General features: G+C 44.8%; 2 protein-coding genes across 12 annotated transcripts in view; one reads left to right on the forward strand and one right to left on the reverse strand.

The window, feature by feature from the left end:
- LRRC51 (leucine rich repeat containing 51) overlaps positions 1–1180 on the reverse strand; it is a 106429-nt gene extending 105249 nt beyond the window's left edge. Inside the window, exon 1 of the mRNA XM_078658640.1 lies at positions 528–1180. The gene's annotated coding sequence lies outside the window, so the exon portion shown is untranslated. The remainder of the gene's footprint in view (positions 1–527) is intronic.
- The window catches only part of NUMA1 (nuclear mitotic apparatus protein 1), an 832005-nt gene that overhangs the window by 59482 nt on the left and 752689 nt on the right, over positions 1–19834 (forward strand). For 4 of the 11 annotated variants that reach the window (XM_078658629.1, XM_078658635.1, XM_078658638.1 and 1 more), the window contains exon 1: positions 1402–1512. The exons of 5 other annotated variants lie outside the window; for them this stretch is intronic. The gene's annotated coding sequence lies outside the window, so the exon portion shown is untranslated. Of the gene's footprint in view, positions 1–1390; positions 1513–19834 lie in introns of those variants that run through there. 2 more of the 11 variants (XM_078658632.1, XM_078658633.1) reach the window with 2 other exon arrangements.

The following is a 19834-nucleotide window of genomic DNA, read 5'->3' on the forward strand; positions in this document are numbered from 1 at the left end:
AGGGCTCTGTGTGGGGGGGGCTCTGTGTGGGGGGGCTCTGTGTGGGGAGGGCTCTGTGTGGGGAGGGCTCTGTGTGGGTGTGTGGGGAGGGCTCTGTGTGGGTGTGTGTGTGGGGAGGGCTGTGTGTGTGGGGGGCATTTGCGAGAGATTAAGCTATTGGCATTGTAAATGACAATGCCATTTATTTATCTGTTTTCAAAATCAACTCATAAATAAAAAGGTTGCCATTTACAATGCCAATAGCTCTAACTTTTGCAAAGGCGAAACCGTTGCATTGTAAATGCTTGTTTCTATTTGTATCTCTTCCTTGAGTGACTTTACAACTTGTACATTTGCAATTTTTTTCTATTTGGATCTTTTATGTAACTCGTGTAATCCTAAGTCCTTATGTATTGCAACTGGTTCTTATGTAAAGAGCTCTGACACCTTCGGGTAATGTTCGCGCTATAGAAAACCGCATTAAATAAATAAATAAATAAATAAATTAAGAGCCGGTGATTCAGCGGCCTTTCCCTGGCAGTGTTTACCTCTTGTCATCCTGCGGGGGGTGTTCGGCCCGCTGTCCCGCGCTGGGTCAGTGGCTCAGGTTCCTTTTCATCCTCCTCTGGGCTTCCTGCTCCGGAGCTCCTGTCTTATCACTAAAAGAGACGCGTTTAGAATTCCCATGGCAACTGTGCGCGGCATAGAAACAAATGAAGGACATCGGGTTGCTTCCACTTAGAGGCCATGTTGGAGAGGATGACACCCTCAGGAAAGGACCGCCGCGAAGAGCTGTATTCGATCCCGTTAAAAAGTTAATCGACAAAAGTAACTCGAACCTCAGGATATTCTAACTGTCTCACGCTGGAAAGTGTTTTTTTCTGAAAAAAAGTAGAATAGCGTTTCATAATGCATGTGAGAAGTAATTATGCCACGGAGACAAAACAAAAAATAAAAACATAATTTGAAAATAGTGTGTTCCTTTCGAGTACAGCAGAAACTGTTGGTTTCTTTAATAATGTTAACTTAAAAAACCTCACGCGATGGTCTGCTTTGTGATTCCGCAATGAGCGTATACCATAAGCGCGGCGTCACGGACCCCTTTTCTGCTGTCTAGGATACATTGCCCTGAGCAAACACACATCACCACAAAAAAATACCCCTATTCCCTTAACCTCAAGTGTTTCCCCGGGTGAATTACACTGCCTTAAAATGGCTGCCACGTCCAACATGATTGTGAAATCAGTTTCCGCTTGGGGGGGCAAGTCTCGCCTAAACTTTTTTCCATCGACCAATTGGCTATTTCCGTTTTTTTTTCTTACGCACTAGCACTTCACTGATTGGTCGACGTGGCAAATGGGAGCGCCTGCTGTGTGTGCACGTGATCTCCCATGTGTTCTTCCTTAGGAGTCAGCCAATTGTATCTCGCGGCGCTGAGGTTTGAATTGCAGCTGGGTGCGCGCGCGGGGCCGGGAGGGGTCGCCGGTGACATTGGGTGACAGAAGTTACCGGAGCATCGGGCTTTCCCCGCAGGTATGACCTCACCTGTGACCTTATTTAACGCCTTTAGTGACCGAGAGAGACGCTCGCGGTAATTGACAGTTTGGGTTGAAAATCAATCCCATTTCCCCCTTCCGTCTGGGAGACCTCTTGGGGTTTGTACAGTGTTTTTGGGCGCTGGACAGATGTTTAGAGAGCTATATACGCCCCGGGCTACTATTAGGTCACAGCTGTTCCAGTCGTGCCAATTTAATATTCATTCAGCCCAGGAGGCCAGAAAGTTTGTTTTATCGCCACCAAATGAAATGGTCTGTTCTAGGATACTCCAATTTTTAAAAACTTTTTTGGCTCTTTATTAGGGTTTTTTTTTAAAATTTCTCGCTATTCGTTGCCATTACCGTACAAAAAGTATATTTACCCTTCTACTGCACTTTTTAATCTATTGTTGTATTTTAGGTAAAAAAGGGAAATATTTTTTTGTATTGTATTTAAAATTGTTATTTTTTTTTATTGTATTGATGCATTTTGTGGAGCTCCGTAGGAGTTCCTTAACAAATACAACTTTATCTTGTGCCACACACCCCCCACCCCCAAGGGGACAACAGGACATCTTTTTAGGGGAGGGCTGGCTTTGGGGTTTGCACATCTGTAAGCTACTCCAGTGTGACAGCTGGAATCAATGATTTCGTTTCCTAATTATGTCTTGATTTCTGGCAGCTTCTTCACCAGTGCTCTTAATGAGGGAATTTCTCATGTAAACTGTATTTCGATATTTAAGTAAAGTGATGCAGCTGTTCTCCGGAAATAATTTCTAAAACCATGACACCTTTCCGTGAAGTACAAAATCATACATATACTCAACAGTGGGGCCCATTACACTGCTAGTTACTCACAAAATACTTACACCTTACTTCATGGATCGGTGAGATTCAAAGGAGAGCTGCTGTATCATAGCGGGATGTCTAAACTATAACAGAATATTTATTCTATTTACACCTGCAGTTTAAATGAGTTTACCATGGTTTTCATTAACAAAACGTTTACTTAAACACGCCGCCACTGTGTCGACGGATCTGCTAGTAAAAAATTAGGCGTAGGAAAACTCAAGACCAGCTTAATTTTCCGTTTATCTAATTTTTATTAAAAGCAAATTTAACATGTCTAAAATTTATTCACTTGATTTATTTCTTTATTTAAAAACACTAAAAGGAAAATAAGGATTTATTTCAAAACAGTTAATTTCATTTATTTTAGAAAATTCAGAAATAGACATTTATTTAGATTGCAGAAATAAAAGTATTTTTAGCAAAAGACAGATAGTTCCCAAAATTTATTCTTTCTCCTAACTTCCCTGACTAATAACCTCACCTAAAGTTCAAATCTCATTCTAAAGAAGTAAGAAAATTCTTCAAAGTCTTACATCTCAGGAAAAATCAGCATACGTACAGCATCTCGAGAGGAAATCGAAAAGGAGTTTTTTTCACTAAAATCAGCATTTTTTATACCTTTTTCACTAACTATCTATCTAAAAGGGTAACTTTCAGCATAAATTAGAGTTCTGATTGGACAATTTGGGGTGGATGAGCATCATCTCATCATTACAACATTTATTCCGCTTCCATCTGCCAGATTTTCAATGGGTCATTGTTTTTGGGCCATGTCCGGCCTAGTCCTGTTCTCAGTTGGTAACTCTACCAAACTCTCTCACGTTCATAACCATTGTGCAAAATTCTTTGGCAGCCATCTGGACTTACAGGCCACTCTGTCCTTGAATCGCTTTCACTCCAGGGACAAGCAGCTCGCATTCGAACTCTGAGTCGGGCTTGCGCATGCTCAGTTCATTTTCTATTCGCAGTTCAGCAAGTCAGCCATCTTTTATTAGGCCTCACAGGCCCGAATGGGAACTATCATAGAAACAAACGCAAACGTTAATTTAGGAATTTTAACCCTTCAGTTTACCTCCCCCCTTTCTAAGGTTTTCCCTATTAGTAGTTACCTAGCAGATAAGCAACATTTAGGCGTAATATACTTACTTATCCTTTGGTTTCTGCCACAAATACGTAAACAAAAGCGCATTTATGCTGCATTTTATTATTTCGAAGCTGCTTATTAGTTTAGGACACAACAAAATCACAGTTAATTATAATTGCAACATAAGCAAAGTTAATTCCCATGTGTACTTGTGTAGGTGCAATTTTACTCTAGATTGATTAATTCCACACATCATTACATTAGTTCATGTTATAGTTATGGAAGTTTGACTTCCCTATGGGTACACAAAGTTTTGTTTCTCCTCCTTGCTCCATCGAAAGTCGGTGCAAATATTTGCTCAACTTAACGTTTTAGTTGACATTACCATTTTCAGACTCTTTACCTCTTTGAAATAAGTGTGCTAACCAAGTTTAGTCTCCGGTGCAGCAGGAAAGCAGCCAACCCAGGAGAATGTGCACACCGTTAATCATTCTGGTGTCCCTTACCTAGAGGTACTGTTTGTTTTTCAGCCGAAGTTATAAGTCCATTAGGAGAAAGCAATGGGAAAGCAGATCAGTAAAGGGGGCGTGGGACACTGTAGAATGTGGCTCACTATTAATGCTTTTAAGGAAGCTTTGGGTGGCTTTCAGCCTATGTACTTACTCCCCTTTAATGCCTTAGAATCGAGGTGTAGCTTAGCTACGCTGATGTAGTAGTTCAGATTTGCTGAGCTTTTGATTTACGTGGATGGCTGATTTGATCCTTGGGCAACCTCACCGTAAGTTATGTTAAATTAAACATTGAATGAGGACGCAGTTACTTACATCTTTCATTTAACACAGTTTCCCAAACTTTAGATCCATAACCCAATTTTTAAAAAGAGACACTTTCGCGACTCACCTAGTTTTAATGGACACAAGGCAATATTTTTATAATGTAACGACAACATCGTGTTGGTAGCGCACTGTCATTTACAGACCGCACATTTGCCAATAAAATGACACTACGTTTGCACAGTTTTACTGTCTATAGTGCACACTAAAGATAATGTTTGGAAATTGGATTTCAGTGAATATTTATCATTTGTGCATCATCAATTAAAATGACTTGATTTGTTTTGGTCCTACTAAAATATTTGTTTAAATCACAGTTCAGAATTACAAAAATGTGCTTCATTTTTGCTTCAAAAGTGACATCTTGTAGCAGTTATGTTCATACTACCTGTCCCTAGACAATAAGCAGCAATATGTGAGCAGATATAGCCTGACATTTGACCTCTTTCTTTGAAGCTCATTAAATGTGACAAGATGAATACAGAATTTAAAGGCATCTTTATTTACTGCTTGGACTTGAACAACCCACCAAAAATCTGCTATTGACCCATCAGTGCTCAGCGACCCACAGTTTGTGAAACACTGACATCTGAGCAAAACTTTCGGCCCGCCGCGGGTTCTCTTACAAATTTAGCACTGTTTTGCTATGAGATGATGGTGTGAGTACATAGATATCCGCCTAATCAGTATATCTGTGCTGTTAATTGTATGTAGAGAGTTCATTTTTGTGCAGTGTTTTTTATTTAATGGTAGCATGCACGTTGACACTGAACTATATGGCATGTCTGTGCAGTGATTGCTATGTGTTCTGTCTAATTTGTTTCGCAGGTAGCTTTATTCGTTCCATGACTGCCTTTTGAGGGTGCGTGCAATTTTGCGTTTTTCATGTACTATTGGACTAATGTGGTGTATTGCAAGAAGATATAACAAGTATTCATTCAAAGGTATACCATGTAAATGGCAGTCATTACAGTGAGGTTACAGCAATAATAAGCATTGGCAAAGCTAATGGGTCAGGTGTTGGCTAGCAAGCTTTTGACTTTCCCAATAATTATTTTGCTTGTTAATGTTTTTTTTAAAAGCATGCATTGAATAGAAATAAGTGTCTAAAAGCCAAAACGTGTGTTTTTTTTTTTTTTTTACGTGAAAGCACACTTTGCAGCAGTAGTTGCTAGCACTGAAGCGGGATACTTATTATACAGAAATGCATATTGTGTAAGAGCAGGATGTCACTCAGTCAGGTAAGCCTTTGGGTGAAGTAGTGCTCCATGCTTTGGTTGGTGTAAAGAAACACTGTGAATGCCACTTCAGCAGACGTCTCGCTGAAGAGGGCTGACTGAAAGGCATTTATTCTGTCTGTCCGTCTGTCTGTCTACTTCTGGTTCCCTCAAACACCTGATATTACTCCCAACTATCATCGTATTGAATGTGTACTACCTCTTTAAATGAAGGGGAAAAAAAGAAAAGGAAAAAAATATAATATGTATATACACTGAAAAAACAAAGATTAAAGTGGTCTTATAGTTAGGCATTGAAAAAAGGTAAAAGCTACTGTTTAAAAACAAAAAAAAATCACAAGTTGTAGTTTACTGAGAACTATAAAATGTGCCTTTATTATGCACTGCTTATGACCTCAGATAATACATCACACATGATATGTTAAATGGAATCACTGATATGTTAAGTGAATTCCTGTTTTTTTTTTTAACTTAATTTTTTTAAATCCTATTCAGCAAATTCGCTTGCTGTTAATGGCCTTTGGCCAAAGGCCAGGCCTTCTCCGAACCCTGCCACATGTGATCAATCCCCACTGTCTATGGCCTTTAGCTGCGTGCAGCGGGGGTTGTTCAAGAGGCCAGGCCCTGAACCCAATCCCGTGCTGCGCACAGCTGGCTGCAGCTCAAGCTTCACCCCCATGGCACCGCAGTGCCACGCAAACGTCCTCTGGGAGGCTTTGTGTCCCTCTGGTTTTCTCCTGAACAGTACCTGGGGGTCACGGTATCAGGGATGTGGAATTCCTAAAGCCGACGCCCAGGACATATTGTTTGGGGTCAAGGGCAACACGTTTTAATGTGTATTTTGTCCTTGGGACAAGTAGGCCCAACCCCCTGCAGCACAAACCCTTTGGCTGCCAGTTTGCACATTAAAGGTCAGGGAAGGGCACTGCCTGCAGTTATGTTAATATTTGTATGCATATGTTAATGCTGTTCAAATTTGTATTTATGGTTCATTCATTTAAAACCTTTATTATTAGGGTGAACGCTCTAAATAAATGTAAATTCTGACTGCACTACTGACAGTGGTTCCAGTATAAAAATGTGTACACACGGTTTTGAAGTTTAGCAATATGAGGCTGTGCATAATGCTCTATGATTAAATGCAAATATTTGCAGAAGCTTGAAAGCAAGATTAATGATTCTTAGCTTTCAATATAAAATGTTCCTAAATGAAAGCAGGGAAACATTTTTTTAGCTAAACTACTGTAAAATTTCAGGTACCATTTCTTTGCAGCATCATTTAGTAAAATGTGTTGATGCATGCTAGTATTTCCCAAAGGTATTCATATTGGAAAATCAAAGTAACCAGTATCAATAAGATTATGGAAAACATAAAAATGAACAAGCATTGGCAAAGCCAGTAGGTCTGAAATTTTGCTTAGAAACACGCAACGTGTTTTGGCATTGTTTTTGTAAAACCTTATTGATGTGAGAGCTGCCGGGCCCTCACCATTACAACAAACATTGCCAAAAGCAAAAATTGTTTTTGGTCTCAAAAAGCACACACTGCCAAATTAGTTATTGGCACTGAACAAAACTATGTTGTGTGCCGATATGCTCCTTGTGAAAGAGCAGAATACTGTCACTCACAGGGAAGCCAGCCAATACAGAGAGAAAGAGAACATTTTATTAATCCCAAAAGGTCATGGTTAAGGCCAGACAAAATTAGGGGCCACATTATTAAAGAAAGTCTCAAAAGTGCACCCTTGGTATATGTACTTGCATTAAGTTTCGCGATATGATTTTCGTGAATTCACAAGAATTTACAGAAGTAGGACAAGAAATTGTAGTCCTAGAAAATATTTGTGAACTGCATTTTAGCATGAGCAATATGTGCACGTGTAAATTTGCTCATGCGAAAACCTGAGTGTTTGCAAGATCATTTTCCCTCCAACCACTTTTTTTCCTAACTCTGAAAGAAGGTTTGTGTCTGCAATTATCAGGAGTACATTTCCAACATTTCTCAGTATGGGACAAGATTAGAGAAGAGTTGTTGAAAACCCTTAAACGTGCAGGTTAGTAGGTTTGCACAGACTCAAAAGGGCATTCCAACTCTGAAACTATTGCTTACCACTACCTTCAGTCCCAGTATGTAGACCTGCCGAAACATGGCAACATAAAGGGATTGCTAGTATTCAAACACTAGTATGAGCCCAGGCATAATCAGAGAGGCTATATTAGAGTTATTATATAATGACATTGCTGCCATAATTTGTCGCCGCACTACATGGCACCAAAGGGACAAGTGGATTTCGTTACAGGACAAGTAGATTTATGAAGCAACCTGCCCCATGGACAAGTAGATATTTTAATAAATTCCACACCCCTGGGTATCCCTACCGTGCCCCTTCTTGACCTATTTAAAAAACGTTTTCCAGACCTGGAAATTGAGTTAAAGAGTCCTGAAGTAACATCCAAAACATTTTGGTCTTGGTTGTAGTTTGCTAATAGATTGCTTGGTACCTGAGCATCTCTTAAGGTGAATTTCTCAAACGGTTGTACAGATTTACTCCATTATACAAAGGTTGCTTTCGGAGTAAAGTTCTACCTTGTGCCAAATTTGGTGTAATTTCGTTCAGCTGTTTTTTATTTAATGGAGCCATGGTTCCTATAGGAATTTACATGGGAAAATCAGTGTTTTGTGATCTAACCTACTTTTCTTGACATTTTTTTATATTTAGGAAAGTTCGATGCAGATTTGTCAAATGGCACCATAGTTATCGAAGCAAAATATACTCTTCATTTGAAAACTGATATAAATAGACCTCCGGAGTGGTGACTGCCGCTATGTAATATATATTTGTATTTTGCACAGTATTCACTCAAGAATACATCTCTGGACTGTCCCCCAGGATTCGATCCTAACTATTGCTGTCTTTAATAATTCACTAAACACAAGACGGTGAGGGCTTGACATGTGCGCACTAGTCGTTATTCTTCCAATTTCAGTGACAACGCTCAAATCCCCGTGGTCCACTGCTCGCAGGCTACTGTCCTCAATGAAACCATACCAATAGGAAAGGAGCGTTTCTCCGTATTTCAATGTTCTCAATCATTGAATTTCTCAAAGTGCAGCCCACAGGCCAGTTTTTCAATTCCAACAATAATGTTCCAAATATATTAATGAAAGCAAATAATATATCATTGATTCAATTTCATCAAATCTTTTCAGCCTACGCGTTTCGTCCTAAGTCAGGATTTCCTCTGGGCTGAAAAAAGGAAATATATACACCAATTCAATGCAATATGATTCATTACTATGTTCTACATTACATTGATGCAAAAGCATTACTCCCAAAATCAATTAAAATCCACAATACTACTTAAACATTTCAATGCCTGCCTATCTCCATTCTAATAACCCTCCTCCCAGGACCAGATTTCAATTGTATTCATTTGTCATAAATGATACCCTTCATTAATAAATCTTGCACATTATATAACTCTCATTCTTATTCCTTGACATTATTCACCACATTCTTATACAATTGCATATTTGACATAACATTCAAATGCCCAGGTCATTACCTAAGCATAACATCCATTGCCTTATTTTATAGATATCCGGGACATCCCTATTCTCCAACTTCAAATTATTATGTACCCAAGTTAACTCTTATTAACTGCTCGTTCATGAAAGTTCATGTTTTTTCCAAAAGCATTCTATATTTGCCAAGAGGTCATGTGTATGACTATTCAATCCACCTTTCTTTGCCATCAGAGACATACCTTATTTTTTTAGGTCTCGCAGAGAGACCTAATGGCACCCATCCACAAAGCTGACTTTTACGATGCGGATTTTCAACAGTTCACGAGAAGCGAATCACGTGACAAGCTCCTCGTGCACGAGCTTTCCCGAGCCTTCCCCCTGCCAGCAGCATTTGCCACATCAAAGGCTTCCGCTGCCCCGCCCCCCGCCGTCACTTATTCACGGCCGCAGGCCGTGACTCGCATGTACTTCCCCGGCTCTGCTCCCCGTCCCGCCTCCTCTCTATCCCTCCCTCTCCGCCAGATGCTAGGCTTCCTTTTCAGCTGCTTGTTATATAGTGCATCTTTGCAATTTCTAAGCATGTATTGTTTCATCTGCCGCCCTGCAAGTGATCTACATTTATTGCGCACCCTGTGCAGAATTTCTGTCGGAGATGCTGACCCAATAAATACAAATACAGCTGACAGTCGGGAAAGACCGAGCTCCAGAGATGAATCAGGCCTGCGCACGCCAGCTTCTTCTAGCCGCTGACAAACATGCGTGTGGGTACTATATTTGTATGTGCCTGTGTTTAACCATATTTGGTCGTTTGGCAATGTTTATAAGCTGGAAAGACTGGTAATTCAGTGGATGAGTGTGAACCTTTATCTCTCGTGGCCATTTCCTCTTACTTGTGTGTACTCTTTCTAGGACAGCCTTTTCTGTATGTAAACGTGAGGTTGAGTACTTTGCCCATGTAACTATATATTACTGGCCCCATTATAAATGTTGTTCCTCGCTTCCCTGTGAGGTTTATGTATTCGAAAATCTTGCAGTGTGCGAAGCTACTGTTATTTGGCATTTCGGTTATTTACGCAAATACATTTATTTGTCGTTACTTTCTCTATTTATTTGTCCTCCATGCGTGTTTACTACACAGTTTGGCCACTAGAATACACCCACGCCTGGCATCGCTCAATGTGAAGTCGTCTTAGTTTAGTGCACATTTTCCAGTCAGTCACATCTTAGTGGTTCAAAGACATCCACAGTACCACTCAGCAGAAACACTCACCACCACCATGAGCTAATGAGCTGCTACATGGAATGGTGTTCCCATTCAGCTGCTTAAGGCATCCCGATCCTTAAGCAGAGGGTACACATGTTCTCTGCTTTTGTTTGATTGCTCTTGACCCGTACTAGCCTTGTAAGGTGGAGTTGGCTGATGCCTTTTTTTCCTGTATTATTTTGAGTATCTTTACATCTGCTGGAGTCGATAACATGGTTCTCACTCTCTCCTCTATCCCTCTCCGTGCTCTCCTCTCTCTTCCTCCACTCCCTCTCCTCTCCCTCCTTCCCTCTCATCCTCCCTCTCTCTCCCTCTCATCCTCCCTCTCTCTCACTCCCCTCACTCTCTCTCTCTCTCTCTCTCTCTCTCTCTCTCTCTCCCTCCCCTCACTCTCACCTTCCCTCTCTCCGTCTACCTCTCTCCCTTTCCCTCACTTCACCCTCTCTCCTCTCTCCTCTCTACCTCTTTACCTTCCCCCTGCTCTCCTTTTTCTCCCTCTCCCCCTCTGCCTGCTCTCTTCTCTCTCTCCCTCCCCTCTTTCACCCCTCCGTCCTTTGCTCTCGTCCCACCTCTCTTCTTACCCTCCCTCTACCCTCTCCCCCTTTTCCTCTCTCCCTTTCACTCAATTCCCTCTCCCTTTCACTCAATTCCCTCTCTTCCCTCTCCTCACTCACCCCTCTCCTCACTCTCTCCAGGCCTGACTCTCTCCTCCTCTCACCACCACTCTCCCCTCTCACCACCACTCTCCCCTCTCACCACCACTCTCCCCTCTCACCACCACTCTCACCACCACTCTCCTCACCACTCTCCCCTCTCCTAATTGCATTTTTTCACGGCCGCCACCACATCAAAGGGCTTCTCCTCCCATAATAATTTTTTTACGGCCGGCCGTACTTTAAGTTTCACGCCCGCCATACAACATACAACCACACGCACACCCACACCGTCAGTGCACAGTTTCACCAGGCACAGACACCATCAGTCGTCAGTGCATGCTTTCACCGGGCACAAACACCACCAGCCGTCAGTGCACACTTTCACCGGGCACAAACACCACCAGCCGTCAGTGCACGCTTCCACCAGGCACACACCACCAGCCGTCAGTGCACACTTTCACCAGGCACAAACACACACACCACCAGCCATCAGTGCACGCTTTCACCAGCCACACACACACCACCAGCCATCAGTGCACGCTTTCGCCGGGCACAAACACCACCAGCTGTCAGTGCACACTTCCACCAGGCATACACTACCAGACGTCAGTGCACGCTTTCACCAGGCACACACACACCACCAGCCATTAGTGCACGCTTTCACCAATCACACACACCACCAGCCGTCGGTGCACGCTTTCACCAGGCACACATCACCAGCGTCCGTGCACGCTTTCACCAGGCACACACACCACCAGCCGTCAGTGCACGCTTCCACCAGGCGCGTCAGTGCACGCTTTCACCAGGCGCACACACCACCAGCCGTCAGTGCATGCTTCCACCAGGCACACACACCACCAGCCGGCAGTGCACCACCACAGCACCACTCAGCACCATCACTCAGGGGCACCACAACATCACTATGCGCTACAACAGCATCAATGAACGCCACAGCATCACTTGTCCCCAAAACAACATCACTCAGCGCCACCACATCAATCTGTGCAACCATTCAACAACAACTGTTTCAAATATTTTCTGTCAATGTTTAAAGCTTTATTACAAATGTCATAAAAAGATGTTAAATGTTTTCACTTCTGTTCTGACAAATCACAATGTTTTAACAAGATCAATACATGTAAGACAGGGGGAAACTAAACATGTACCTTTACTAATGCTATAGATGTAACATTTGCTAACTTCGTAACTATTGGCATATCTAATAACAAAATTAATACTTTTATCATTTTAAAAACATAAACAAAAAGAATTTTTTTTTTACATTTTACACACCAAAAGCTCAAACTTTTCTATTGCGAGACCTATTGCATTGCAAATGCTTGTTCTTTTTGAGCCTTTGTTACATCCTTCATCCCAACTTCAACTCAATAATTTTTGTTGCTATGCGCAAATTCTAAAAAAACGAAACATTGTTATATAATTTTACTTGAAGCCCATTTATGCCACTTCCTATAGCCCTTGAATAATCTTCAAAAGAGTACCTTATTTAATTCTTGTTGGGCCTTTATTCACGATCACAAGTCAAATGTGTATTTTAAGAGCTCCAGTGAATCACCTCTGTAAAAGTTTAAACTATATCTACAATTACCGCTGTGATTATGGAAACTAAAAAAAAATAAAGGCCCAACAAGAATTAAATGAGGTACTTTTTTGAGGATTATTCAAGGGCAATAGGGAGTTGCATAAATAGGCACATAATAATTTGAAGTTAGAGAATAGGGATGTTTCCATCTTTAGTGAGATTGAAGTAGTGACTTTTCTGCATTCGTGGCACAGGAATCCACACTTGCAAGTGTATACAAGCCACCCTTGAATCTATTTATGGTTTCCTGGCAGGCTGCATATACCATAGATTCGATAGTGTATGTGTATTTATAACCCAATTTACCTTTGTGGTGACTACTAGAGGCAAGTATGCTCTTTCCATGCATGGATGTGTGCACATCATCCTGGACCAAGTCCCTTGCATATGTCCAGAGTTTACCTAGATGTTTCTTTTTTACTTAATGTCAGGGCGAGGCATATGCCCCCCTCACATTGGAAGGTGGCATAAGCCCCAGAGAAGGGACCCATTGGTCCCAACCTGCATACCCCTGTAACACCCCTAAATCTAGTATTTAAGGGCCCCCCTGAACGTTGCTCCTTGGATTCAAAAAGACGAGAAGGACGTGTGCTGCCGGAAAGAGGACAACCACTGTTTTTCCCTCAGCCCTACCGGCCGGTCTCCTGCTTTGGAACTCTTGCTAGCTGAAACCCGCATGTCCTGCAGCCTCCAAGAACCCTGGGGACCTCCCCTGCCTTCAAGAAAGACTGATTTGGGGGGCGTGGCTAGCGACCAGACAAGATGGCCACAATGTAACTGAGCTCCATGGCAGACGGGGCCTTCTTGCATCAATCCTCACACAAATCCTGTCTCCAACTCCGTGCTGGACCGAGACTTTTGCGCAGGGGAACCTCCGGCATTGGACGTGCTGCTCCGGAGCCCAAGAGATCGCCGAGATCAGTGGCCGGGAACATCGGGCCTGGGCCCATGTTGCCGCCGGGACCTAAAGTGCACTCGTACCCCGGACGGAGGTAGGTGGCGCTGGAGGTGTGGGCGCTTGGCGCGAAGGTTTGGAGAGGAGCTGACTGCTGTGCGGTGCCCAAAGATTTTACCTGCTGTCGGGAGCACAGGAAGCGGTGCGCGACCCGCAAGCAGTGCGCGATCCTCGCGGAGAAGGGCCAACAGTGCTGGGGGGAACCAGCGGGATCGCCCCTGCCGGCAGAATTGAAAAGGCCAGAGCACCAGACAAGCCAGGAAACGAAGCGGTGTGCACCATTCCCAATGCGGCGCAATTTGACCTAGACCCCAGAGTACAAGGTAGCTGTAAGTGGCCGCGGAAGGAGTCACGGCCTAGGACTACAGTGAAGCCGGGGCCTTGACTAGGGACTGGCCCCGAACAACGAAGGATTGAGGCGGTGCTGGACACAGGGACTCCTTGAATATTGCCTCCACATCTAGATGTGATCTGCTGTTGACCCTGCGTCGGGGGGTGGGGAACAGACACCTGGGTGCACATCATCAGCAGAACAGAACACCAGGCACCCACCAGGCCCTACGCAACGGGGGCATACCACGCCATTGGGACATACCCAGAACCCGACTTGTGATAAGACTGGGGCACGAGGTGGCGATTGCCGACATAGTTGTAGACGCACACCATCTGTACACAGCAGTAGGAGTGGCAACTTTTCAAGGGTGTACGTCAAACACCATCGGGAGCCCGAAAGAAAAGACTGTGGGACCCGCCGGGCCCACTGCCACAACACAGTTCAGGTATAGGCAAGATGGCACGTAAACGCGGTCAGTGGACGTACAACACCTGGTCGGGATAAGCCTGGGGACACTGGGCGATAAACCTACGAGAGGAATAAATTGGCCGCGGAGATGAGTGGAAGAGGGCCCAAAGTACAGCAGACTCCCAGGCTAGATACATACGCCTACACGAAGGACTCCGCAGGAGCGCTACCTAATGCCCGACCTCCAGATGCACCGGAGGCCACGGCGGCCCTATGGACAATGCAGTCATCAATGAGCACTATGTCCACGGATGTCGCACTAATACGAGCAGACTACGCAAAAATATCAGAACGGCTGGTGGAGGTTGAGAAGACAACCGCGGGGCTCTCGACAGACACTGCAACGCTGCAACAACAAGTGCAGAGACTTGAAGAGGACAACAAAATGATGAAGGCCAAACTGGACGATCAAGAAGGCCGCTCTCGGCGAAACAATGTACGCCTGGTAGGCGTGCCGAAGACTGCAGGGGGAGCAGCCCTAGATCTTTTTGTAGAAGACCTGATCCAGAACCAACTAAAGCCGCGGGGGATCTCCAAATTATTTTCTGTAGAAAGAGCACACCGTGTACCAGCAGGCAAACCGCCACGGCCGATCGTGGCGCGAATTTTCAATTTTCAAGATCGCGACGCAGTCCTGCAGGCCGCACGCATCGCACCGCCAATAAAGGTAGATAACTCCGAAATCACCTTCCATCCTGACTACACAGCGGCCGCCACACAGCAAAGACGTAGTTACACAGAGGTTAAGAAAGAACTCCGTGCCAGGGAACTGAAGTACTCTATGCTCTTTCCAGCAAAGCCCCTGGTTGAATTGGAAGGGAAAACATTATTCTTTGAAACACCGGGAGAGGCACAGGACTGGCTAGAGGGATGGAGGCCAGCCCGAGGGCCCAAGAACAGAGCGAAAGAGCACACCGCCCGCTGAGAAACAGAAGGACCGAACCCAAAGAGGAGGCACACCACCGAGAGACTGGAACTAAAGACCCCTACTGGACAAACGCGATATAGGATACAACGGCTAGTGACCTACTATAAGGCACCTGTAACTTTGAAGAGAACCCTTGGTTGAACACTGCTACATGAGACCGATGTGGCCCATGAATAGATTGGGGCTGGGACACTCGATTTACGGATCCTGATCAAGGGGTCGGGCCCCCACAAGTAGGATCTAATAGATGGGGGGGGCAGCACTGAAAGGACAGTTAATGCAGGGAGTGCTTTGATCTGACCGCGGAAGACTCACCCCACGAATGTTGTGGTTTACTTGGGAATCTAAGACCTCTGCTCATTTGGGGGGCGGGCAGTTTCTGAAACACCGGGCAGGGAGGCAGGGTGGGGGGGGGTTGGGTTAAGAGAATCAGGGGGCTTAAATGGGTGTTCTGTTTTTCTTAACGTATCTCTCCTAAGAAACTGGTTGATAATTGTACAGTGTGCTCATACGCATGGTATGCACCTTTGCTCTGTCACTACAAACAGTACCAACAGCTCTGTGACCACATATCACACACACTATGCCACAACAGGAAGATTTGGACGCTAGCTCTCAGCCGCCATGATCGCTAGGCCCTCCCCTGTCCTTAATATCGTGGAACGTGAATGGACTTGGGCACAAGATCAAGAGGGGGCTGGTTCTTCAGTATCTAAAACGGAGGGGCCCCACGGTAGCACTACTCCAGGAGACACATCTAGTGGGCACGGCCTGTAAAGCACTGGACCGTTGGGGGTTCAAAATGGTAGCCACGTGGGATTCACATCTGGGTCCCGGGGGGTGGGTACCCTGGTACATAGGAGATCGCCTTTGGTGGTAAAGGGGACTTGGACTGACGACCAGGGTCGATTTGTTGCATTGTCCTGTCAATGGGAGGACCGGATGTACAATATGGTCTCGGTATATGTCCCCCTGGCACTTCATCAGACGGCCTTTCAGGATCTTGGGAGGTTCCTACTGGACCTTCCTGATGGTGAACTGATTATTGGTGGATATTTTAACGCCGATATGGACGCTACCAAGAACCGAAGACCGCTCAGAGACACTAACGGGTCCAATCAGGCCCTGGGGGAATTCGTAGATGCAATTGGGCTGACTGATATTTGGAGAGTTAAACACTCTACATAGACCACCCCGGATATAGCGGCATGGATTAGCAAATTTAGCGGCACAAATATTGAAATTTAGCGGCACAAATATGGAAATTTAGCGGCATTTTATTTGACAGTTTTTGCTACGACAAACACAGATATCTTCGTTTTTGAGTTATTTAACAACATGAAGCTATGTATATTTGGTTTATTTACAATGTAGACACTTTGGTTTCAAGGCTACATATAGGACATAAACATGTTAATGAATAAATGCCCACGGAACATGTATGCTTGTCGTGTTAATCTTGCAGTTCTGCTGAGCCGTCCAAATCTAGCCCAATATTGTGCTGCTGATTATAATGCAAAAACAATAATGCCCGGATGGATTGCTCTGAGAGGGACCGTCGTCTGGCTGACAAAATAATTTTGTAGATGCTGTTGCTCCGTTCAGCATCTGCAGAACTGGTCACACAGTCCTTGTACACAGCTGCAAGCTATGAAAGGACTGGAATGCGGTCAGCCATCCCACGCCAAAAGATGTCGGTGTCAATCACCCCAGAAACAGATGCCTTTACTGCTTCTGGGCCTACATGTTCAAAGTAGAGGCAAAGCTCCTGATTGGAAACTTTGCTGAAACCAGGGATGTCAGAATATGCACTCTTGTCCTTAGGCAGGATGCAGAGTTGTGCAGGATTGAAAAGGCGCACTTGCTTCAAGAACCCAATGCCTGGTTGGGCCCCCCCATGTATTTGCCCGCCTTTTCCAGAGAATTTTCAAAAGCTTCATTAAGCTGGGCTGTTATATTTTTTTTTTTCTGTGTCAGACTTAATTTAGCCCCTGCAGTGGTCTGTACAAATGGTTCTAGTGACTCCAGAGTGAGGACTGAATTGTTTGTTAGGTCAATGTGAAGGACCTCCAAATAATCATACACCTTCATTGTCACTGGTGTCTGACTCTGTCCATCACATGTAAAATGTTTTGCCATTATTCGGCCACAATGTCCAATTGCACTTTAATGCAGTTTCTTTGGTCGCTGTTCAAAATCCTTTGCAGATTTTCAAGGGAATCTGGGGGAGACTTGCTGAGTTGCATCTCAGACTCAACAAACCCAGCATAGGCCTCAAAATGCTTGCAATGGTACTGGACAGCAGCAAACCAAGAATTCCACCGGGTACTGCAGGGGTCAGGAGCCATCCGTGGTTTCATTCTATGGTTCTCAGCAAGATGGTGCAGGTACCTTCTCTTTCTGCTACCGGCCATGTAAAAGATGCGCGAGAAGTACAGAGGGAAAGCATTTAACTCCACGAAAGACTCCCTAAATGACTCTCCATTAAGGTTCATTATGTGTGCCAAGCAGGTGATATGTATGGAGTTTGTGTACAGATTTCTCAAAACAGTGTTGTATGCCTTGAGCATATATGCCGCATTGTCAGTGTTAAAGGAAATAACGTCCTAAAAGGCTATGCTGTAGTCTGTGAGCACCTTCACAACTGCTTGCGCTACAGTGTGTTTGCTAGGTGGGTGTGGACCTTGCGTCCACCCAGCGCAGAGACCACTGCAAATAGCACATTCAATACATAACGCCCTTCGACATCAGGTGTTTCATCAAATATAACACTGATCTTCTGATCTTGCAATTGTTCTTTCAGCTCGTTCTTTGCTACTATATCTCTCTCTGGGAGAGAACGTTCTTGAAGCTGATGACTCCCAGGTATCGCTCCACCATTTCGTAGTCGCTCATGGAGAAACTTGCGCAACACAGGGTGGTCGGTTTTGCTCAGTGGAATGTTCAGCGCTGTGCAGACATTGACCCACTCACTTATAATTTCCTGGTTTGAGGCACCGGCAGCTGTACTCTTTGTGAACAGCGAGTTCACAGTCATCTGACGGGCACGTTTTGGCGAAGAGTGAGGGTCTGGATCATCTGAACAGCGCTTCAAGTGTTTTTGGGACCGCACATGCATATCAACTGTGTGTTTCCAGATGTGGTCCACTGCCACATTGCACACACTGCAAAACAGCACGCCACCATCAGCATGCATCACAGTACTGTAGTCTCTGGCCCGATCTGCTGCGGTTATCTGGGTAGGCAAATGTGATCGGTGCTTCAGTCTTCACAGGCTGCAGAAACTTCTCCATCCTGCTTTTGTTGTAGTGGCTTGTTGCTCCCTTGGAATCCAAAAGATCTCAGGCTTGTGGCGCACTCACGTAGCTCACCTACAAATATATTTGGTGTTACTAGATTTGTTCCAAAGGGGAAAAGGACATTGCATTTGTTGGATGAAAAGTCAAGAAAACGTAGGTTAAACGTGATCAAAATGCGTGTAACTGTGAGGCAAAATTACATACATGGCGCGTTAACATACAGGTAGGCAGAGGTCCTTTGCAGTGAAATGGCACACTTGTGTGGTGCCGCTAGGCAACTTTGAGTCGTGTGTGGAGGGCAGTGGGGGTGTGAGGTAAACATAAAAAACACAAGGCAAAAGTGTTTTCACCCAAAAAACAACTGTGCCCCAAAGTGCCTGCAAATAAAAAAATCACATTCGGGCAAAAACTGGAAGAAGGGGAAGGATGAGCCAGCTGCGAAGAAAGCGAAATCTAACTGCTCAAAACAAATTTGTACAAGTGTACTTTGTAGGAGCACATAAGCCTGGCGTTTACACTGGGGGGCGGGGCCAACAGTGCTTAACGGGTGTCTAGGGAAAATCCCAAGATAGCCCCAAGAAATACAAAAAATAAAATTACAAGTATGAAACCCACATGATCACGCATAATCCCATCACCAAACCATGCACTGCGCTCCCACCCATCACAAGTAGGACTTCACAAATATGGGTGGCGACCTCCAGCTTCTGCGCTTTAGCGTTTGTGGTATTAGTCTCCCCGGAAGTGTACAGAAACCAAAACGTACCCGTTCTGTGCAGCAGAAAGCATATATTAGTTGCCAGACGGCCCAATGGCTCTTGAACCAGACGATTCTTCCCTCTGGGACTCTACAAAAAGAAAAGAGTTACAGGAGGCTTGACGCGGTGGCCTTCCCATGGCACCTGTCCCACCTCCCCCACTACGCCTCTTTGAAAACCACACAGCACCCCCATGTGCCCCCTAGACCCGCATAACCAGCTGGCCTCAAAAGAATGCCCCCCTGGGAATGCTGTATACCGGGCATGCGGCGGGCCCAGCAGCCAAACACTTTTTTTTAAATGCCCCCCAGGGCCCGCCGCGTGCCCCTGTGCGGCGGGCCCACCATGCCACCGGGCCCGCCGCACAGGGGCATGCAGCGAGCCCAGCAGCTAAATGAAGAGACCTACCTTCAGCAGCCAGGTCTCACAGCAGGTGAGCAGGTGAGGAAGCAGCAGCAAGGAAGGGGAGGGGTGGAGGGGTTTAAATAAGCACTCCACCTCTCGCCTGCCTGCTGTGAG

The sequence above is a fragment of the Lissotriton helveticus genome, chromosome 8 (assembly GCF_964261635.1).
Source record: "Lissotriton helveticus chromosome 8, aLisHel1.1, whole genome shotgun sequence".
NCBI classification, from domain to species: Eukaryota; Metazoa; Chordata; class Amphibia; order Caudata; family Salamandridae; genus Lissotriton; species Lissotriton helveticus.